The 20,145-nt window shown below is 41.7% G+C and overlaps 1 long non-coding RNA gene across 1 annotated transcript; it reads right to left on the minus strand.

Moving 5' to 3' along the window:
* Window positions 1-9,280: 9,280 nt before the first annotated feature.
* Window positions 9,281-15,229, minus strand: LOC110197461 (uncharacterized). Its single transcript, XR_013485754.1, has 3 exons — window positions 14,981-15,229; window positions 10,510-12,905; window positions 9,281-9,460 (listed from the first exon to the last, which is right to left on the minus strand). It is a non-coding gene; the product is annotated as an uncharacterized LOC110197461 (long non-coding RNA).
* Between the last annotated feature and the right edge of the window lie 4,916 nt (window positions 15,230-20,145).

A 20,145-nucleotide genomic window follows, 5' to 3' on the forward strand; every position in this document is an offset into this window, starting at 1 on the left:
GATAGAGTACCAAGTCTGGAGTCAGGAAGATTGGAGTTCAAATCCAGCCTCAGACACTAACTAGCTGTTATGACCCTGGGCTTAACCCTGTTTGCCTCAGTTTCCTCATCTGTAAAATGAATTGAAGAAGGAAATGGCAAACCATTCCAGTGTCTTTGCCAAGAAAACCCCAAATGGGGTCACAAAGATCTGGGCACAACTGAAACTGTTGAACAAAAACAGTATTTCCCAACAACACAGCTAGGCAGTGCAGTGGATAGAGTACCAGGTCTGAAGTCAGGAAGACTCATCTTCATGAGTTCAAATCTGGCCTCAAACATTAAACCTGTTTACCTCAGTTCCTCATCTGTAGAATGGGTTGGAGAAGGAAATGGCAAACCACTGCAGTATTTTTGCCAAGAAAACCCCAAATGTGGTAAGTCATGAAGAGTCACGCACAACTGAACACAACAGTAGTGGGGAGAGAGCCATGTGGAAGTGATAGCAATTTCTTAAAAAGACATCCATAAAGCATTTTACTTTAAAAAATACACAAACACACCCCAAAGAAAATACGGTTTTTGCTACTAGAGGCCCACAGTTCTTCTATGATGTGAGAAGACATTAACTTGGCTCAATTTCCTCATTTGTACTGTTGATACTCTATGATGCAAGGTCATATCAACAAGTCAGGGTGTTACATTTAAACTTAGGTAATGCCTGCAACTTTGTTTTCAAGTCAGATTCTTAGAATAAGGAAATTACGAGTCTGAGATATGACTTTCTAAAGATCTAGTAAGTGGCACGGCTGGAATGTGAACCCATTTATAAGTCTCAGTGCAGGTTAACAACTGGTATTGATAACTGCATAAAAGTTGGCAAAGCACTTTATAGATACTACTTCATTTCACCTCCACAAAAGTCAGGGTACTCTAGGCATTATGAGAACCTTTTTACTGCTGAGGAAAATGAGGCTCAGAGAGCCTCAGATAATTATCAGAAGGGGTACTTTACCCCAGGTCTCCCTCACTTCAAGTCCAATATTCTACCATCCTACACCATATTGGCTAAGAGCTGAGACAGAATTTCACCATTAGAATCAACCCAAGCGGGCAGCTGGGTGATAGAGCACCAGCCCTGGATTCAGGAGGATCTGAGTTCAAATCCGGCCTCAGACACATCATTTACTAGCTGTGTGACCCTGGGCAAGTCACTTAACCCCATTGTCTAACCAAAATAATAATAATGATAATAATATTGAATCGACCCCAAATGCTATCTACTCAGAACTGTACTTAAATGAGAATCTCCTCCATAGTCTTACCCATAATAAATGATCCCGAAGCAACTAGTAAAAGACATCCAATGGTAGAAAACTTCATTCTCCCAACCCTGCCCCTTCTGTCTTTGGACAACTCCCACTAATTAGAAATTTTTCTTTGTACTCAACTGAAATCTACCTGTCTATACCCTCCACCCATTGCTCCTTCTCCCACATAATAGCCCTTCAAATACTTGAAAATAGTTCTTACACCACCCCTACATCTTGTCTTCTCTAGGACAAACTTTCCCATTTCTTTCAACAGAGTCTTACATAACTGTTCTGCAGTTCCCTCATCATTCTTGTTGGTTTCAACTCTTTTTGGACACTACCTTCTTCCCATCTCCTAAACTGACCCCCTTAGAAATCTCCATCTTGGGATTCTTCTCTCCTCCTCAATGCTTCCCTCCCTGAAACCACCATTTTGGGATGGACCCCACTCTTGCCCTGATTCTCTCTGAACTTTACCTTTGTCTCCTTACCAGCTGAATTGCCCCACTCAGGTACCCTTCATCACCCTCTCCCTTCACTGTCTAGTACCATTACACTTGTCATATTTCCCCATTTTAATGTCATCTCCTTGTAAGGGAAGGGAGGGGATGTATTTTTGTCCTCAGCTCTTAACATAGTGCTTGACAAATATGTTGAGGATAGTAAATGCCACTAGATGGCCCAGTGGATCGAGCACCAGGCCTGGAATCAGGAAGACTCCTCTTCCTGAGTTCAAAACTGACCTCACTGGACCTGGGCAAATCATTTAACCCTGTTTACCTCAGTTTCCTCATATGTAAAATGAGCTGGAGAAGAAAATGGCAAACCACTCCAGTGTCTTTGCCAAGAAAACTTCAAATGGGGCCACAAAGAGTTGGACATGACTGAAAAAAAACTAAACAACAACTGCTTTATCCATCCATTCTCCTCTGGATGCCACCTGATTTTCAATGTCTTTACCGAAATACAGTTTTTCACAACTGGATACAATACTCCAACATCTCTGAGGATCAATGGCTGTTTGAAACGGATCTGCTTACTCTCAGTTTGCATGAGCAGATGATAAACACAAGGATGACTCCATTGTCCACCTCTATGAAGGTAAAGGAAATAGATTGTTCTGTGATGACCACAGGGGGATATCTCTCTCTTAGTCATTGCCACAAGGCTCTTGTCAGAGTCCTCCTCAAAGGGCTGTTTCTTCATCTGGAAGATGGTCATCTACCTGAGAACCAATGTGGCTTCAGAAAGGGTTGAAGAATGATCCATATGGCATTTGCTGGTCAACAACTCCAGGAGAAATGCCAGGAGCAAAACACCAGTCTGTATGCAACGTTCATCAACCTGACCGAGGCCTTTGATACTGTCAGTTGTGAGGGCTTGTGGAAAATTATGTCAAAATTTGGGTGCCTGGAAAAGTTCCTTAGTATTGTATGTCAGTTTCATGACAGCACACTTGCCCAGGTTCTGGATAGTGGACAATGCTCTCATGCTTTCCCAGTCACCAATGGAGTGAAGCAGGGCTGTGTGCTTGTTCCCATGCTTTTTAGCATGATGTTTTCAGCCATGCTGTCAGATGCCTTCAATGAGGACAAATACAGCATGAAGGTCATGCACTGATGGTAAGTTATTTAACTTGAAAAGGCTATAGGGCAAGACTAAAATGGAAGGAGAGTTGATGCATGATCTTTTGTTTGCAAATGTAGCCTCAGAAGATGACAGGCAACAAACTGTGGATTGATTTACTGCTACTTTTGCTAATTTTAGCCTACCAACACCAAGAAAACACAGGTACCACACCAGCCAGCACCACACCATCCTTCCATGGAACCATCAGTTACAGCAAACAAAGAAATTTTGAAAACTGAGGATAAGTTCAGTTACCTTGGCAGTATACTTTCCAGAGATATCCACATAGATGATTAGATTAATGTATACATTGCCAGAGCTCTCAGCATTTGGGAGGCTCTGAAGGAAAGTGTGGAAAAGAAGAGGTATTATTAGACTCCCTACCAAACTGAAGGTCTACAGAGCTGTTGTGCTGACTTCATTTGTATGCCTGTAAAATCTGGGAAAGTCTACCAGCACCACCTAGGAATATGACCTGCTTCCATTTGAATTGTCTTAGGAAGATTATAAAGGTCCCCTAGCAAGATAAGGTATTGGACACTGAAGGTCCTTTCTCAAACTAAAATACCAAGCATTCAAACTTTACTACAAAGAGTGCAAGTCCAATGGGATGGTCGTGTTGTTCAAATGCTCATTGTACATTTGCCTAAAAGATTATTTTATGGAGAACTCACATAAGGCAAGTACTCACATGGAGGTCAGAAGAAGAGATACAAGGATACTCTCAAGTCTCTCTGAAGAATTCTGGAATCAATTGTGAGACGCAGGAGATACTTACCGGCAAAAGACAACTAAACATGGCATGCCCACATCAAAGAAGGCACTGTGCTGTATGAGTGAAGCAGAATTGCAGTAGCTCCAAAGAAATATGGGATGCACAAATTTAGAGGCATCTCCATTCCAGATGCTCTTGTGGCCAATTTGTGTCCAACCCATAGTAGAGCCTTTTAAGCTTGTATTGGTCTGATCAGCCACAGCCGTGACTTCAACATAGTAATGTTATTTTGGTCCTCTTTGAAAATGAAGGAAAACAACCAACCAATCTATGCAATAGTAAATACCAGATCCCTATTATTATAACATGCAATAAAATGTTAAAGTCACATAAGGAACTTATAACCCTCAGGAAAATTTTGAAAGCAAGACATTTTCTGTAGATCAGCTCTCAAGTTAAGAATGTTTTAATAGGTTTATATTGAAAGAGAATAAGTTATTGAATATTAACCCAGAAGTTCAAGTCCTACCATCAAGTCATGGCCATTGTTCACTATTTACTAATAACAAAGAGGGAACTAACTCCATGACCTCTTCTCCTTTGAGGTTTCTTAAGGAACATGGGAAATAAAGGGGTTTCAAAATTAAGTCCCGAAGGTCTCTTTCATAAAACTATTACAAATGCTAGAGCTTTATGGTAGCTTAGAAATAATTTAGTCCAATCCCTTCATTTGACAGAGGAGGAAATTTAGGACTATCTAAGCAAAAGTGACTTGCCTGCAGTCATATACCTGGAAAGTCATGGACCCAGAACTCAAACATGAGTATTTTATTCCCATTCTACTTCCCATTCCCTTATAATATGGACAACTCTTTTCCTCTTACAATAATTTGAATAATTCATCCCCATATCATACACCAGGAAAGGAGCATGTGATCCATCACCTAGAAGAGGATATCTATCTTTGCTAGAGACATAACTAGAGTAATGTCATCAGGGCTTTGTCCCAGGACACGTGCAGTCTTTCAGCAGCATAGAAACAACTGGGATGGGTACCTAGTTAGCAAGAGAAATTAGTTAATAAAAGAAGGAGAAGTGAGATGTACTCTTCCCCTACCCTCAAATGACAGCCAGACCCCAGGTACATTCTGGTGTGTTTCATACCCAAGTATATTTTCTGCAGCTTAACTTGGGTATAAAAATTGCTATTTATGGCCCTGCTTTTTGTCATCATCATAATTATCAAAAAAGCATTTCTTGACCAATCTAATGTCATATTACCATGTTTAAAGTCAGTGTGGTGCCGAGGAAATAATCCCATATTTAGTGTCAGAGTCATGGAATTCAGGTTTGAGTTCTGACTTATAAAACTTGAGACCCTGGCCAAGTCCCTTAACCTCTCTGAGCTTCAGTATCCTCTTCTGTAAAATTCAGATGACAACATTAGTATCATTTAGCTAAAACGTGGAGTTATCATCTGCTTGTCCCATTTTATAGATGAGGAAACTGAAGTTAAAAGAGGAAGTGTCTCTCTCGAGGTCTAGTAAATGACAGAGCTAGGGCTAGAATCCAGGTGGCCTACCTCCCAGTGCAGTTTTCTTTGTTCTTCAAAAACATCTTTTTCTTACTTTAGTAATATGTTTTATTTGGACAAAACAGATACTTCCCAACAACAACAACAAAAACAAATAATCCCCACCCCAACAAGGACATTTTTAGCCAAAAATGCCTAATTACATAGGCATAATAAAAGTACATGCTATTTTCTACTTTTGTAGCTTAATCATTGTCAACAGAAAGGAATAAGACCCATCTCACCTTCCCCTTATAGAATCCCTCACTTTTTTCAAGCCTCATTTCAAGTATCATCTTTTAAATAATAATTATTATTAGAGCTAGCATCTTTATGTAACATCAACTAGGTCCAGGCTTTTCAAATATCTCATTTTAATCTCATGACAACCCTGAGAAGTGTCATTATTAGTCTTATTTTACAGCTGAGGAAACTGAGGCAAACAGAGGTTACACGTCTGGGAACAAGCAATTAAAAAGTGTCACGTTTGAACTCAAGTCTTCCTGACTTCAAGCCCAATATTCTGTTATCCATTATATCACCCAGCTGCCTACAAGCAGGGAAGGGGAGGAAAGTCACTCAATCCCAACCCCAGTAAGGACGATTCGGTCTCAGGAGTCCTCCACCGCTGGATCTGACCACCATTTAACTCACTACAGATGAAATGCTTGCTTCTGAACTGGCTTGCTGTGCTTGTACACAGGCCCAAAGATGTGTCTGATTCTTTCAGCCAATCGCAAGACATTTCCTACATGGTATCACCTGTTTTCATCCAATGAACAAAGAATCTCACTTCTCCCAAATTGACTTGTTCAGATCTAGTTTATTTTTGATTGGCTGATTGATTCAGTGGAGTTGTCTGGACCTTCTATGATTAATTGGAGTGGGGGTAAATGTCTACCCTTACACTTAACATACATACATCTTGTCTTCCAGATTAGAATGGAAGATCTTTAAGAACAGAGACTGTTTCATTTTTTCTTTGTATTTCTGCTACTACCAAGGGCAGTGCCTGGCACACAGTAAATACTTGATAGATTATTGTTGATGGATTGAATTGTTCTGATTAGTCTCCCTTCCTCAGGTCATTAAAAGGATAAGGGGCAAGGCACTTAAAAGAAAAGAATAGAGTAGAATTGAACTGGTTCACCAAGGGTCAAGATGGGGAAGGGAGGAGACTATAGTCAGTAAAGGGGAGTATTGGGAAGGAACTGAGGGGTAAAGGGTTGGAAGGTTACAGTAAGGACAAATAACAGGTTTGGAGTGGTAAGATAGACATAAAGATGGAATGATAAAAGATTATGATTGGATAAGGGAATTTCAGAGTTCATAAACATTGAAGTGGAACAACATAGGTAATCGTTTGAGTAATGGTATGACTATCTCTACATGTAGCTAAGGTAGCATATAGTAATAAGTCATAGAAAGTGAATAAGTTGAGGAACTGGAGAGTTAGTGTGCTTGAGGAAGCATCAGTATAAGTGTTGAAATCATCTTGCATGAGGTCAAGAGCTGAGAAGGAAAAACTGCAACCCAGGCACTGAACTCATCAAGGAAAGCAAGAGGGGGTCTTGGAGGTCAGTAGATAACAGCCACCAACATCTTGATTGGATGATGACGACAGATGAGATGAACGTGAAAGGAGGAAAGGTTACTGAGTGATAATGGTAATAGGGAGTCTGGAAGTGGCAATGGGAAGCAAGGCGTATTCTAACTCCACCACATCAGTGAGCCCAGGGATATGAGACAAAGAGCCACCAGTACTGAAAGAGTGTCCAGGGTCATCAGGTGAGAGCTGGGTCTCAGGGAGACCCAAAAGATGAAAGAGCCGCGTCTCGGTGAGAGTCAGAAGGTGAAAAGGCAAAGGTTTACAGTGAAAGTAAACTTGTTACCTACAGAGCAGGCATTCCAGAGAGCATCGTGGAAGAGTAGATTTGGAGAGGGATGTTGGGGGAGGAAGGTTGGGATGAGAGAGGTGGGATCAAGAGTAGTCAACTCACCTCCTTTTCAGCTCAACAAACATTTCTTAGGTGCTTCCCTTTGCAAGGCAATGTGTCGGGCACAGGCACTACTAAGAAAAACCAAAGTGGTTCCTTCCTTCAAGGAGTTTACATTCTACTGACATTATTCTCCTATATGTTCTTGATGTTCTTTTATGACATAAACTACCATTGGTGAAGTACTTCAATGGACTTACACCTACCGCATGCTTTCTGGATCACCTGCGATTTTGGTTCTAAAATCATAGTATTGCATGAGTCATAGTTAATGGAAGAATACTATTGTTACACTGGAAAATATTGGAATCTAAAAATGGGTTTGTGTGGCAGTGAGCATCCTGAGATCAAAAGTTCAAAAATGAACCAGCTTAATCTCATCTTCTTATTTACTCCCAGGCCCAGTTCACTGCTTGCTGATATGTAGCACTTGTCCAAGATATATGTATGTATGGATACATATATACATATACATACATACGTGTGTGTGTATACATACACATACACATACATACACATATACTATAGTTGTCCTTTGTGCTTGAAGAGGATCAAAATGACATCACTATGTTGGGGTCAAGTTATAGTGCGTCTGACTGGCTGATCAGATCATATGAGCCTTTATGACAGGTTGGGCACAAATAGTCCATATTTGGAGTGGCAATGTCTCTAAATTTGTGCATGTCATGTTTCTTTTGAGCTACTGCAATTCTGCTTTGCTTATAAAGGTAGTGCCTTCTTTGATGCAGGCACTCCACGCTGGGCAGTCCTGTGTCCATGTTGCATAATTGATTCCAAAGTTCTTCAGAGAAACCTTGACAATGTCCTTGTCTTGCTTCTTCTGACCTCCATTCCAGTACCGCTTCTTCTGACCTCCATGGGAGAGTTTGCCTTGTGTGAGTTCCCCATAAAATAATCTTATAGGCAAATGTACCTTTGGCATTTGAGCAATGTGGCAAGCCCATCAAAGTTGTGCTCTCTGCAGTAGAGTTCGAATGCTTGGCAGTTCAGCTTGAGAAAGAACCTTAGTGTCCAGTACTTTATCTTGCCAGGCGATCTACAGAATCTTCCTAAGGTAATTCCAATAAAAATGATTCATTTTCTTGGCATTGCACTGGTATACCGCCCAGGTTTCACAGGCATACTACAATGAGGTCAGCATGATGGTTACATGGCCTAAATCAATATGATGTCCCATTCATTGCAGTGCCACACTTGGGCAATGGGTAGAGAGAGCAGATCTTCTATGCTAGGAAGAATGTTCTGGACAGTAATTATGTTATTGGCTGGTATGGTATTATGGTATTGGCTGGTAAAGGCAAGAAGATGGAATAGAGCAGACAGAGGTCAATGGTCCTGTCAACTTTTTCTGCTTTTTTTTTTTCTGGCCTCATACATTTATCTGCACTTCAATAAAGGAGGATTATGGAAACTGAGGAGAGCACTACTTATCTCCTCTAGGTAGAGTCTTCAAAATGGTTTGAGGGTTTAGGAATCTAAATGAAGTTAAAAGGAATTTTCTTACCCTAAGTCAAAGAGCTGGCTTGGTTCAAAAGAAAAGACAAATGTATTCCTGGCTCCTGCTGATTTCCTTTTAGGCTTTGATAGAATTCAAATAAAAGCAAGGCATTAGTATGTACGTGACATAAACCTGAGAATACCAATTTAGGAACAGAGGCTTGGAGAATGAAATGGATGGGTGTTTATCCACATAATTAAAAACCAAGGTGATTGATTCACAAGAAAAGACAGCCTTAAGTATGGAGCAATACTATCACTAAGCCTATGTCCCAAAGAAAGAGGAAAAGGACCCAAAATATGCATAACAGCTTTTTGTGTGTGTGTTTGTGGTTGCAAAGAATTGAAAACTAAGAGAGTTCCCATAAACAGTGACTGGCTGAATAAATTATGGCATATGAATATAATGCAATGCTATTGTACAAGAAGAGTGTGTGAATGAATAAAGCATTTATTAAGCACTTACTGGGTGCAAAGAGCTGTAATAAGCTCCCAGGATAAAATAGAAAAATAATACAGTCCTTGCTGGCAAGGAGTTCACATTCCAGTGGGGGAGACAACACATATGGAAGGTCAGATAGAAAGTTCCCATGGTGTTTAGAGTGCAGCAGCCTTTACCTGAAAGGTATTTCCACTGATGAAATCGTATCCATTTCTAATGTTGAATCGTTTGACACTGGGCTGGAAGCATTACTCCTCCAAAGGTTCCTGGTTTCTGGGTCCTGGGCTGTCTTCATCTGGGTTTGAGGGGAGAAGGTGGTCAAGATAGTAGTGGTTAGACCTCCCTGATTTATGCTGCCTCTCATCTCTCCCTCAGTGTGCCTTGCTACTTTAGCTAGACTAGCTTGACTGTCCTGTGAGAGGCCATTGATTGGTATTTGTTGGGGATGACCGGCCCTTCTCCACAGGAGTTGACTTCCCCAACAATAGCTATGAGGGTTGGGCTTAAAGCAATACCTGTGTGTGGTTGGAGGTGGGCGAGGGGATGAGGGGAAGCAGGAGGGGGTTTGCTGCTATTCCCAGAGCTCCTGAATTTAGCTGCCCTTTAGTGGCAGTTGGTTAGTAGCTGTTACTGGTAGTGAGGAAGAAATGGCCCTTCTCCACCATGATTTCTCCCTTTGGTGATGTTTGGGGGGGATGGTCTGCAAGCAGTTCTGGTGGCCCTGGGGTGACATTGTTATTCCCAAATCTCTTGGTTCAGGGTCCTGGGTTGTCTCCACCAAGGTCTAACAGGTCATGGTGGTTTGACTTATCAGACAAATGCTGTCCCCTGCCCCTCTCTCTGGGTGCTTCAGCCTTCCTATAAGAAATAACAAAGGGAATGACTTCAGAGAAACCTGATAAGACTGGAAGGAACAGATATAGTAGGAAATAAGTAGAACCCGGAGAACAATGTGTAAAATAACAACAGACAAACAAATTTGAAAGCCATGAAAACCCTCATCAATGCAATAACCAAGAATGATGATTGAAGCCTGTTACCTAACTTGTGGGATGTGATAGGCTCAGAACGCAGAATGGCGTATATTTTTGGACATGGACAATGTAGGATTTTTTTTTTCTGCTTGACTGTGTATTTGGAGCACTACTTGGTGGTCTAAACATGCATTGCAGTCCCCATCTTTATCCTGGAGCTGCTGCCTATATGCAGCCCTGGGGCCACCTGACTCAGAGTGAAGCAGAACCTCTAGAATTTAGGTAACAGGGTGAGTGTCTTCTGAGGTCTCTTTCAACTCTGACACTCTATGACACCAAAACCAACCCAGTTTTGACTATTTGACCTCACCTTGGGTGCAGAGATTGAATGCTGTAAAGAGAACCTTGGGTTGAAAACCACAATTTCAGAACAGCCTTTCTGAGAGAAACAGCTTCTCTGTCATCAGTTCTCCTAAAACATCAGGATAATTGAAGTAGTCATTAACCCAGACCTCTGCAACTTCAGAGCATATTTAAATGATAGGAAACTAGAAAGATGAAGACCAGAGGATGCAAAAAAAGACAGGGACCTCCTTCAGACGCATGGTCAGAAGAAGGTAGAAATGAATACAGGAGAACCCAAGAAAAGTCTACTATAAAGTGGGGAAAGAAAAGGCACCAATAACAAATAATGAGGCAACCAAAGAAGGCTGTTTTTGCTGTGAACAAGTGGTTACCCCTCTGAAGGTTTCCTGTGATGAAGCCCTCCACAATAACTGATGTGGCTGTTCAGCTATTGATTCAATCAGGAGAAATTCAAAAACCCTGAGAATAGCCCGACATGAAGATCTGAGGATGGGCTTTAAAGGTCAGTCCTATACTAACAATGATGGGAACCTCTTCATGCCTCTAACCACATTAGGCAAGTCACTTCTCTTCTATGGGCCTCAGCTTCCCCTTTCTGTAAAATGAAGGGGGTAGGGTAGGAGATCACTCAATTTCCTTAGAAATCTAAATCAATCACCCTGTGATCTCATAACTAGATAATTTTCTAGGGTCCCTTCCAATACTAAGTTCTAGAAGATGAGAAAGGCATTGGCTTGAGTCAGTAGACCTGAGTTTCAATCCTGATTTGACTATAAACCATATGACTTTTAGTAATTCACTTCTCTCTGAGACTCTGTTTCCCCAGCTCTAAAATGAAGGGGTTCAATTGGATGACCTCTAAAGTCCCTTCCAGCTCTAAAGCCCGTGAGCCTATGAATACGGTTCTGAAATTTCTCATAGCCATTTTCCATCAAAAGCTCATTTTGATTAATAGCATCACTGCTTACATACTCACTAAATTCCCAGTCACAACTTTGGAGCCACAGTGGCATTTCTCAAACTTTTTACAAACAGAAATCTCCAAATAGAGTATATCAAGTTCAAGTCACATGGCCCTTCTCCTTTAGATACCTTCTTACCTTGTCTTTTGGATGACAGCCACTCCTTTGGTGACTGAAGAAAGTACAACTCTATAAGTTCATGGAGCCATCAAAAATAGGACAAGCTGAGCCACTGGAACAAGGATTTGGAAGGATTTTTCAGGGTTAACATTTAGAGTATAATAGAAAAAAAGCTAGCTTCAGTATTGGAGGGACTTGGGGTCAATTTCCTGGCCCTGCTATTTAGTATTAAGTGTGACCTTAGGTTGATGCCTTCCCCTTTCTGAGCCTCAGTTTCCTTCTCTCTAAAACAAAGGGATCAGATGTCATGAGCTCTAAGGTCCCTCTAGCTCCTAAATCTTTTCATCTCATGCACTGCTCCAAAGTTTGATTATAGTCAGAGAAAAAAATGCCTTTGGTTTTTCTAGAATATATTCCTGTCCTATTTGGTAACCTCTCTGCCTAGCTTTGTATTAAATGGGCAGATACAACATCAAAGAGACCATTAGCTCGATAATGCAGGAAGCTGAGAAGCAAAGTGGAGAAATAATAATAGGGATGCTGCTTCCTGGGGAGGAAAAAAATAACTGAGATGGAGTGTCATTTAGCAGCAGTCCTCAGAAGTTTCTGAAGTTCACCCTCCAAGAGGAGGGAAATGGTAAATACCAGCAAGGAAAGGCTAATGACCTCACTAATGATACAGGTACTACTTATACGGCACCTACTATGTGCCAGGTAAGTAGTGTTTATGTAATACCTACTATGTGCCAGGTAATACTGTAGGTAGTATTGATATAGCACCTACTATGTGCTTGCTTTACAAATATTATCTCATTTGATACTCACAACAGCCCTGAGAAGCAGGGGCTATTGTTATCCCCATTTTATAAATAAGGGAATTGAAAGAAGCTGAGTGGCTTACCTAGGGTCACGCAACTAGTAAGTGTGTGAGGCCAGATTTGAACTCTGGTCTTCTTGACTTTAGGCGCAGTGCTCTATCCACTGAACCATCTATCTGCCTCAGATGAATTCCATGAATGAGGAAGAAGGTTCAGAGCTGCTGTCATGAGCAACTAAACCAGCTACAATTCTTCTTCCACGATGATTCTCAGGATGGGATATGGACTTGGGGCACTCCCCAGCATTGCTTGCAGGAGTGGGGAGATAAAGAAATGTTAATGGAGTGAAAAGAAAATGAAAACCAGTTTCACCTCGGAAAGGTGCCAGCCACCAGAAACCTTCAGTAATGGTCTTCAAACAGATAAAGCCACTAGTCAATAGTCATCAGTCAACCGGCATTTATCAGGTGCTTCTTATGTGCCAGGCATTGTGTGAAGCCCTGGGAATACAAAAGAGAAAACTCCATAATCACAGAGGGAGGGCCAGGTGGGGGGGGGAGAGAGAAATGGGAATGGCCACCTGCAAAAGGTAGGTTTTGAGCTGAGCCTTGAATGAAACCAAAGAAAGCAAGAGATGGAGGAGATGGGGCAGAGCAGCAGAGCGTCCCGAGCGTGGGGGGGACAGCAAGTGCACAGGCAGGGACAGGGACTCCTGGTCCATAGCAGAGAATATGCTGATCTGCAGAGCTGGCTGCAGCTGACACCCATCCAACCAAAAGCAGCCTGGGCTAAGAGCCACACCTCAGTGGCTGGGGCCCAGTAATCAGATTGGCCCTTGTGTCAACATCAGGGCCACTGCTTCCTTCCTCCTGCCCCTTCTGTTTGGGCTGTTGTTGTACAGACGTTTCAGTAGTGTTTGACTCTTTGTGATCCCATTTGGGGTTCTCTTGGCAAAGAGACTGGAGTGGTTTGTAATTTCTTTCCCTAGCCCATTTTACAGATGAGGAAACTGAGGCAAGCAGGGTTAAGTGACTTGTCCAGGGTCACATAATTAGGCCAGATTGGAACACATGAAGATGAGGCTTCCTGATTGCAGGCCCAGCACTTTATCCACTGCACCACCCAACTGCCCTCTTTGGGCTGTTAGAAGCGAACAAAAGATATATGATGGATCTAGTGTATTGATAACATTCCATCTTAGCTCTATGCATTTATGCTGACTGTCCCTTATGCCTAAAATGGGGCATACATCCTCGCCTTTGCTTCCTGGCTTCCTTGGCTTCTTACAAGAATGCTCCAATCACACCTTCCTCAGGAGGTCTTTCTCATTCCCCCTTCCCCACTTCAGTAGTTCCTTCTGGGATCACCTTTTCGCCTTTGTGCTCCCAGGGCTTAGCACAGTGCCTGGCACATGGTAAACACTTAATAAATACTTGTTGACTGATGACTGACTAACTGAGAAGGTGCTGGACTAGGTGTCAGAAGATCTGGATTCTGGTTTCAGCTACTCTACTTACTAGTGATGTGATCTTGCAACAAGGATTTAACCAAAGTTAATAAATTGTTGAAGCATTGAGCTGAATAGAAGTTGTATAATGATCTACATCCCCTGCGCCCCCAGAGAGTGAGTATTGGGATCAAACAAGGTGATGTCTGGGGATGGTATGCCATCCCCACACAAATGTTAGGGGCTGTTATTATTTCCTCTCTCCTCTTTGATGACCACAGCATGGGAATCTGGGATACCCTCTACCTTAAAAAAAGAAAAAGAAAAAAAAGAGGAAAAGGCTGATGTAAAAATAAGATGTTCCAGAAACTCTCCAGGGGTTTGAGAAATACTGAGTGAAGCTAGAAAGAGCATCATAATCGGGGGAAGAGTGAAAACCCACCAATCCGGAAATGAAAGAGGACTTTGAAATTGCTAGAACTCCTTTATCATGCATAGTAAGGAATGGCTATCAATAATTCTAGAAGCAGTGCTCACAGAAGCACTTCATGACAGCAGGAGTTGGCTTATTCCTCTCTGCTATTCCGGCGAGAAAGCACGCTACCATATGATCTGTCCGTGAGTCGTCTAACAGGAAGGGAAATATATTGTTTGACCACCAGATGGTACCAGAGATAACAGATTGACGTCTATTCAACTCTACCCCACCCACAACTTATTCCAGGTTTCCCGGCAGTCTAATGGCCGTGTTCTGGAATATTTTCAGAAATTCTCAAAAAAGATAAAAAAAATCTCCCTCTCAACTAGCTTGTCAAGTTCTTCACAATGAAGCCATGGTCTGGCTTCCCCACCATCTGTCATGCCCTTCAAATGCATAGAATTTGACATCTTACTATTAAAAGCCATGGGATTTATTGCCACAGGCAGATAGTATGGTGAAGAATAAATAGAACTTCCCTTAGCAGGTTGCACAAATGTCCCAGCTGGGCTTGATTTTTCCATTTCTCCAGTGTCTTCCACCAAACTAGCCCAAGGGGACACTGAAAGGAAAGGAAGGGAGCAGACCTAATGCACTCTGAGGGAAAAAGGGAGAAAGAAACAGTGACCCAGAAGTCTCCTTGCTCTCACCATTGCGTCTCAGTCTCAGGGCATCTCCTAGTTTGCCCTGCTACAGTCTCCACCGTGCATCTTGCAGTCAGGTGCCTCTGCATCCTCCAATTTGCCACTTCCGGTTTGTGCCAAGTCTACAAATGGCTCCATAAAGTGATCTCTCTTTGGCTCTGATTTCTTCTGAAGCATGCCCCTCTCCCGTTTCTTGCTCTACAGCAGGGCAGGCTTGGATGGCTTCCAATTCCTCCTCTTTTTGTAGTCCACAAAAGTCTTTTCAAGAGTTAAAAAAGAAAGTTACATGATAACTTTATTACATGGAATAGCAAGTTGCACGTAATCAATTTGCAGTTTTATGTACTGTAGTCTTTTTTTCTATTTTACTATGTTACGGAAATGCTTGTTTTATTTAAGTTCAGAATAAAATAAATTTTTTTAAAAAAGAAAATGGCAGACACCATTGGCAAGCATATTTCTCTCTGTTTTATGCATTATTTGAAAGCAGCAGAGAAGTTGCTGAACAAGGTTATCTTTTGTTGTATTTTTCAAGGAATCAAAAATTATTTTTAACATATGTGTTTGCAACACTTTCTTGGAGAAGTAAATTGGCATTTAATTTTTTAAAAAAGAGTAAAGAGATGGGAAACCTCAGCTCTTGGAATTCCATGCCTGCATACATTTTCTAGCTTCAGTTTTTGTTATTCTTTTACCTGCATTGTAGAAGTCCTAGAGAGGCCAAACTCTATTTATACAAACCATGTGTCTGCCTCATTTAGCTACATCCACAAGAGGACAAAGAAACCTGAAGAGCAAGAGGGGCATGACTCACTGAATAGATATTACACAGACTTTCAAGATTGCCCCTGCAAACACACATCCTCCTTTAGCAAAGGGACTTGGGAGTAGAAGATAAAAAGGAACCTAGAAAATACAATAATGGGAGGGAAAGTCACCAGGGCTCTAAGGACAGGCCATAGAGGACTAGAAAGGAAATCGAGGCAAATCGCCCTCCTAGAAGACAAATGGAGATCCTGTATGAGAGAAAGAGAAAAGTACAATCTTGAAGAGGAAAAGTTCACAAAACCCCAACCTACAATACCTGCCTTCCCCTCTCCAGTCCTTGAATCAGAGAACTTCTTCCTATTTATTGCCTGAGTCTTTCACTCTCTTATCCCCTGCTTCTATTTAACCCTGCCAGGAAGCTTAAGAACGCAGCCCAGAGGGCTGGATGTTTCTGACCTTCTGTTCTCCCCTCTCACCATTTCTTTTCTTTCTTAAGTCTTTATATGTGATAAAAAAAAAATTGGCCAATATAAATTTAAGGTGTTTGTTAGTTTATTATTCAGATTTGTAGATGGGGGAGGGACAGAGAGGCATGTAGAATTCTTTGTTCAAGAGAGATGATTCCTGATTTTAGAGACAAAATATTTGGTTCAGACTAAAATATCTAGACCTAGGACCTGGGGCCATTAAGATGAAGTTGGGAGATCAATATCAGACTTTTACAAATCTGGCAAAACAATCTGAGGTCCACACACCTCTAGTCTCTCTCTCTCTCTCTCTCTCTCTCTCTCTCTCTCTCTCTCTCTCTCTCTCTCTCTCTCACACACACACACACACACACACACACACACATACACACCCCAATAAAAATGCTACAGGAGCATGCTAAAGTGAGCAGAGGAAGCATCTCTCTCTGCTCACAAATCAAAGTGAGCTAGGATAGATACAGTTGCTAAGGAAGGCGGAATATGAAGGGAAAATGAGTTCCTTAGGCATGCTCAGGTCTTACAGGAAATGCTTAAGGCATGATTGATTAGCAGTGCCCCTTGAGGGTTATACCTGAAAATCAAAAGACCTAGGTTCAAATCCCAACAAGGTCCTTGGGAATGAATAAATGACTCTACTGTTCTCTCTAACCAGATCAAAAGCTCCATGAGAACAGAGACAATGTTTCCTCTAAACTTTGCATATCCTCTAGCTCCTAGTACGGGACTCTGCATGTAGGAGGTGCTTAGTAAATGGTTGTGGAAAGAGGGAATGCTTTTGTTTTCCAACGAATCATGAAGTCAGTGACAAAAATCACGTGAAAGTCCATTCATTCAGTCCTGCTGCCAATCATACAATCAACGATACAGAGTTTACTATGCTCAGTTTATTATGCTCAGAATGTAAGCTACATTGAATAACTACCAAAAAGTCAGTGAACCTCAGTCTTCAGTTTTAAGATACATTCTGTGGGTTTGGGTTACTTAAGCAGGATAGAGACAATGTAATTTCAAAGAATTGTAAGGGAAGACAATGATTTCCATGCCAAAGGACAGATAGTGAAAGGGAGGTTCTTTGTCAGGTAAAACAGAAAACTGAGCAGTTAATACCAAAGTTAGAGTTGATGTGTCAGGCTTGATTTTATGAACTAGCTCAGTACATGATGTCTTATCTTAAGTAAATGGCAGGAAAAAAAAAAACTAAATCAGAAATTCTCTGTTTACCTTCCATGAGGAGCTGGATTTCAGCTAACGTTTGCACTTGCCTCCAGTGCCTAGCACAGGACTCCAAACACTTTAGCCACTCAGCAAATGGTTGTGTAACCAATAAAGAAATATACTTCTCTTCCTCAACCAGATTGTAAGTTCTTCGTGGGCATATACTCTATAGTGGGTAGTACAATGCCTTGTAGAGACTATCCCCGCAATATGGATTCATTGGTTATTCCAGGAGCCAAAGTGCCTGTAACTGACAAACGCCACTCCCTTTATATACACCCCAAAGTAAGGCGGTCAGGTTCAGTAGCATCTTCATGAAAGGATAAGGCGCTCTGCCATTCTAGCCGCGGGTGTGGTGCCACCATTTTGTTTCAGAAAGAGGATAAAAACGGAAACTTTCAAAAATTCAAAATAAGATTTTTCAAATACAGAAAGCACCATTGCTTGTAGCAGTAATAAAGGAAATTTCTCCCTAAAAATAAATAAATAAATGAAAGATGAAAATAAATAAAAATAAATTCAAAAAATTTATCCCAAGAGTCACTACCACTTATAAGGGATGACTGGGATTGGAAATGTTTAGCTAAGCAGGTGAATTGTCTACTGTCTCTTTGGCTCCTATTCTCCTTTGGGTGCAGCCATTCTTTCTCAGCTCCTCATTTCAGGTATGACTCTCTCTAGTCACTGCCCAGAGCTCTACCCCTGGGGAGATATTTCCTTGAAGGAGACTAGAGTGAGAAAATACATCTGAGGCAAGTGAGGCACTATCTCTGAAAGAACAATTACAACTCTCCACTTAAAAAGATTTCTCTCCCCCTACCCCAATACCATCACTAGCTTATTCTTTGCTCTGGTGAATTGAGGAACAATCTGGTCTCGTTTTAATCTCTGCTTTCCAGGACTTTAATAACATTCTTTCCATAAAAATCTTGATTCATTTCAGCCACAGCCAGACAACCAGGCAAATCAGAAAGAGAATGTCTGACTGTCCATTTCTACCTCCCTGTCTATCTATCTCTGATTCTCTCTGTCTCTGTATCTCTCATATTTAAACTATGAACTAGGTGAACAGTAATAAGAAAATACAATCTTTATAGAAAAAGAGATAAATTTCAGAATGCATGCACTCTGTCTGGGAGGGAGAGACAGGAAGATAAGAAAGAGAAAGGAGAGGGGCCATCTTCAGCAACCAGAAACAGTTGCATTCCATCCTGTTTCTGCGTCCAGGTGACCAAGCAATAGCTGTGGCCTGCTGACCCAAGGCAAATGCTTGAATTGGGGGAGGGACAGTAGAACAGTAGAGCCCTAGCCAAAATCCAGAACCTCAGCACAGAGCTCCGCAATGGGACAGTGTGGCCCCACTGAAGGCACTGCCTTAAGGCACTGAGACTAATGATGGCCTTAGACCTGGGGGAAGGGAAAAACAGGTATCCCTTGACTCCTCATGGGCTCAGATGTGTAAGTAAAATGGTCCTATGTCTCCAAGTATTGGGACCCTTCAGACCAGTAAGGGGAGTTTATGGCTAGTCTTGGGGGCAAGACAGGTATGAAAGTGCCCAGATTCTATCTCAGTCGGGGAAATGAGACAGAGAAGTATGAGGTCTCTAAAGTTTACTCTTAGGACCCTTTGTATGTAAAGGTAGCCTCTTATAAAGGAGTAGAGGTGACTTAATTTTCCATCCTACTCAGAGGTTTAGAGTTGGAATCAATAACTCCAGGGATTTGGTATGCGTACCCACGTACAGACATAGCATGTGCAGACATGTACACGTGCAGATGTACACGTACAGACATAGGCTCAAACATACATACAAGCATACACATAGTCAAATCAATTAGAGATGGAGACAGAAGGACAAAAACAGAGAAAGACAGAGAGACAAAGAGAGATAGAGAAATGAGAAAAGAGCCAGAGGCAGAAATAGGTGCATTTTGGGGGTAATTTCTGGTTATGTACTATAGAATGTAAGCAGTGTAGCAGAGCAAACACAGAATTAGCCCCAAAGCCAGAAAGATCTAGGTTTGACTCCTACTTCTGATCTTAGCTGTATCACCTTAAGTAAGTGCCTTAATTTCTCAATGCCCTATGTAACTGTCTAAGACTATACGTCTTCACCACAATGGTGATCTGCATTGGTAGGGGATCTCACCCAGGACTCCCCTATGCTAATGAGATCATAGGTCCAATCTCTATCTCACAGCCTTATTCCATAATATAGCAGCTGGACTACTTAAAACACAGAGAGAAAGTTAGCAGGTGCTGAGTCTATAAGGCCTTTGGAGAGAGGGAGAGGAAGTAGAAGGGAGGAACATGGTGATCCCTGAGTGTACATTTTGGCACTGCTGGCCAAGCACTAGTTGATAACACATACACTCCCATACTTCTTCAGAACACTGAAAGAACAGTCAGAGGATATGAGTTCTGTCCTCTGCTCTTTCCCTGATTCCCTGTGGTCACGTTGACTAAGTTTAGCAAAACGTGTTTTCCTCCTCTATAAAATGGATGTCACCTAGCAGCCTTTCAGAGAGGTATCATGTAGGAAAACGATATTGTTGCTCTGTGATGACCTTTTAACTCGCGTAAAGTCTGGAGTTGTACTGCCATCTCTGTGCTTTTTGTTTGTTTGATTTTGTTTTGTTTTTGCCACAGCTGTGCGCCAGACAAAGATGTAAGCAAATTATGAAGGTGGATTGCTTAGG

This window comes from Phascolarctos cinereus, unplaced genomic scaffold (genome assembly GCF_003287225.1).
Source record: "Phascolarctos cinereus isolate Bilbo 61053 unplaced genomic scaffold, phaCin_HiC Scaffold_4;HRSCAF=312, whole genome shotgun sequence".
NCBI classification, from domain to species: Eukaryota; Metazoa; Chordata; class Mammalia; order Diprotodontia; family Phascolarctidae; genus Phascolarctos; species Phascolarctos cinereus.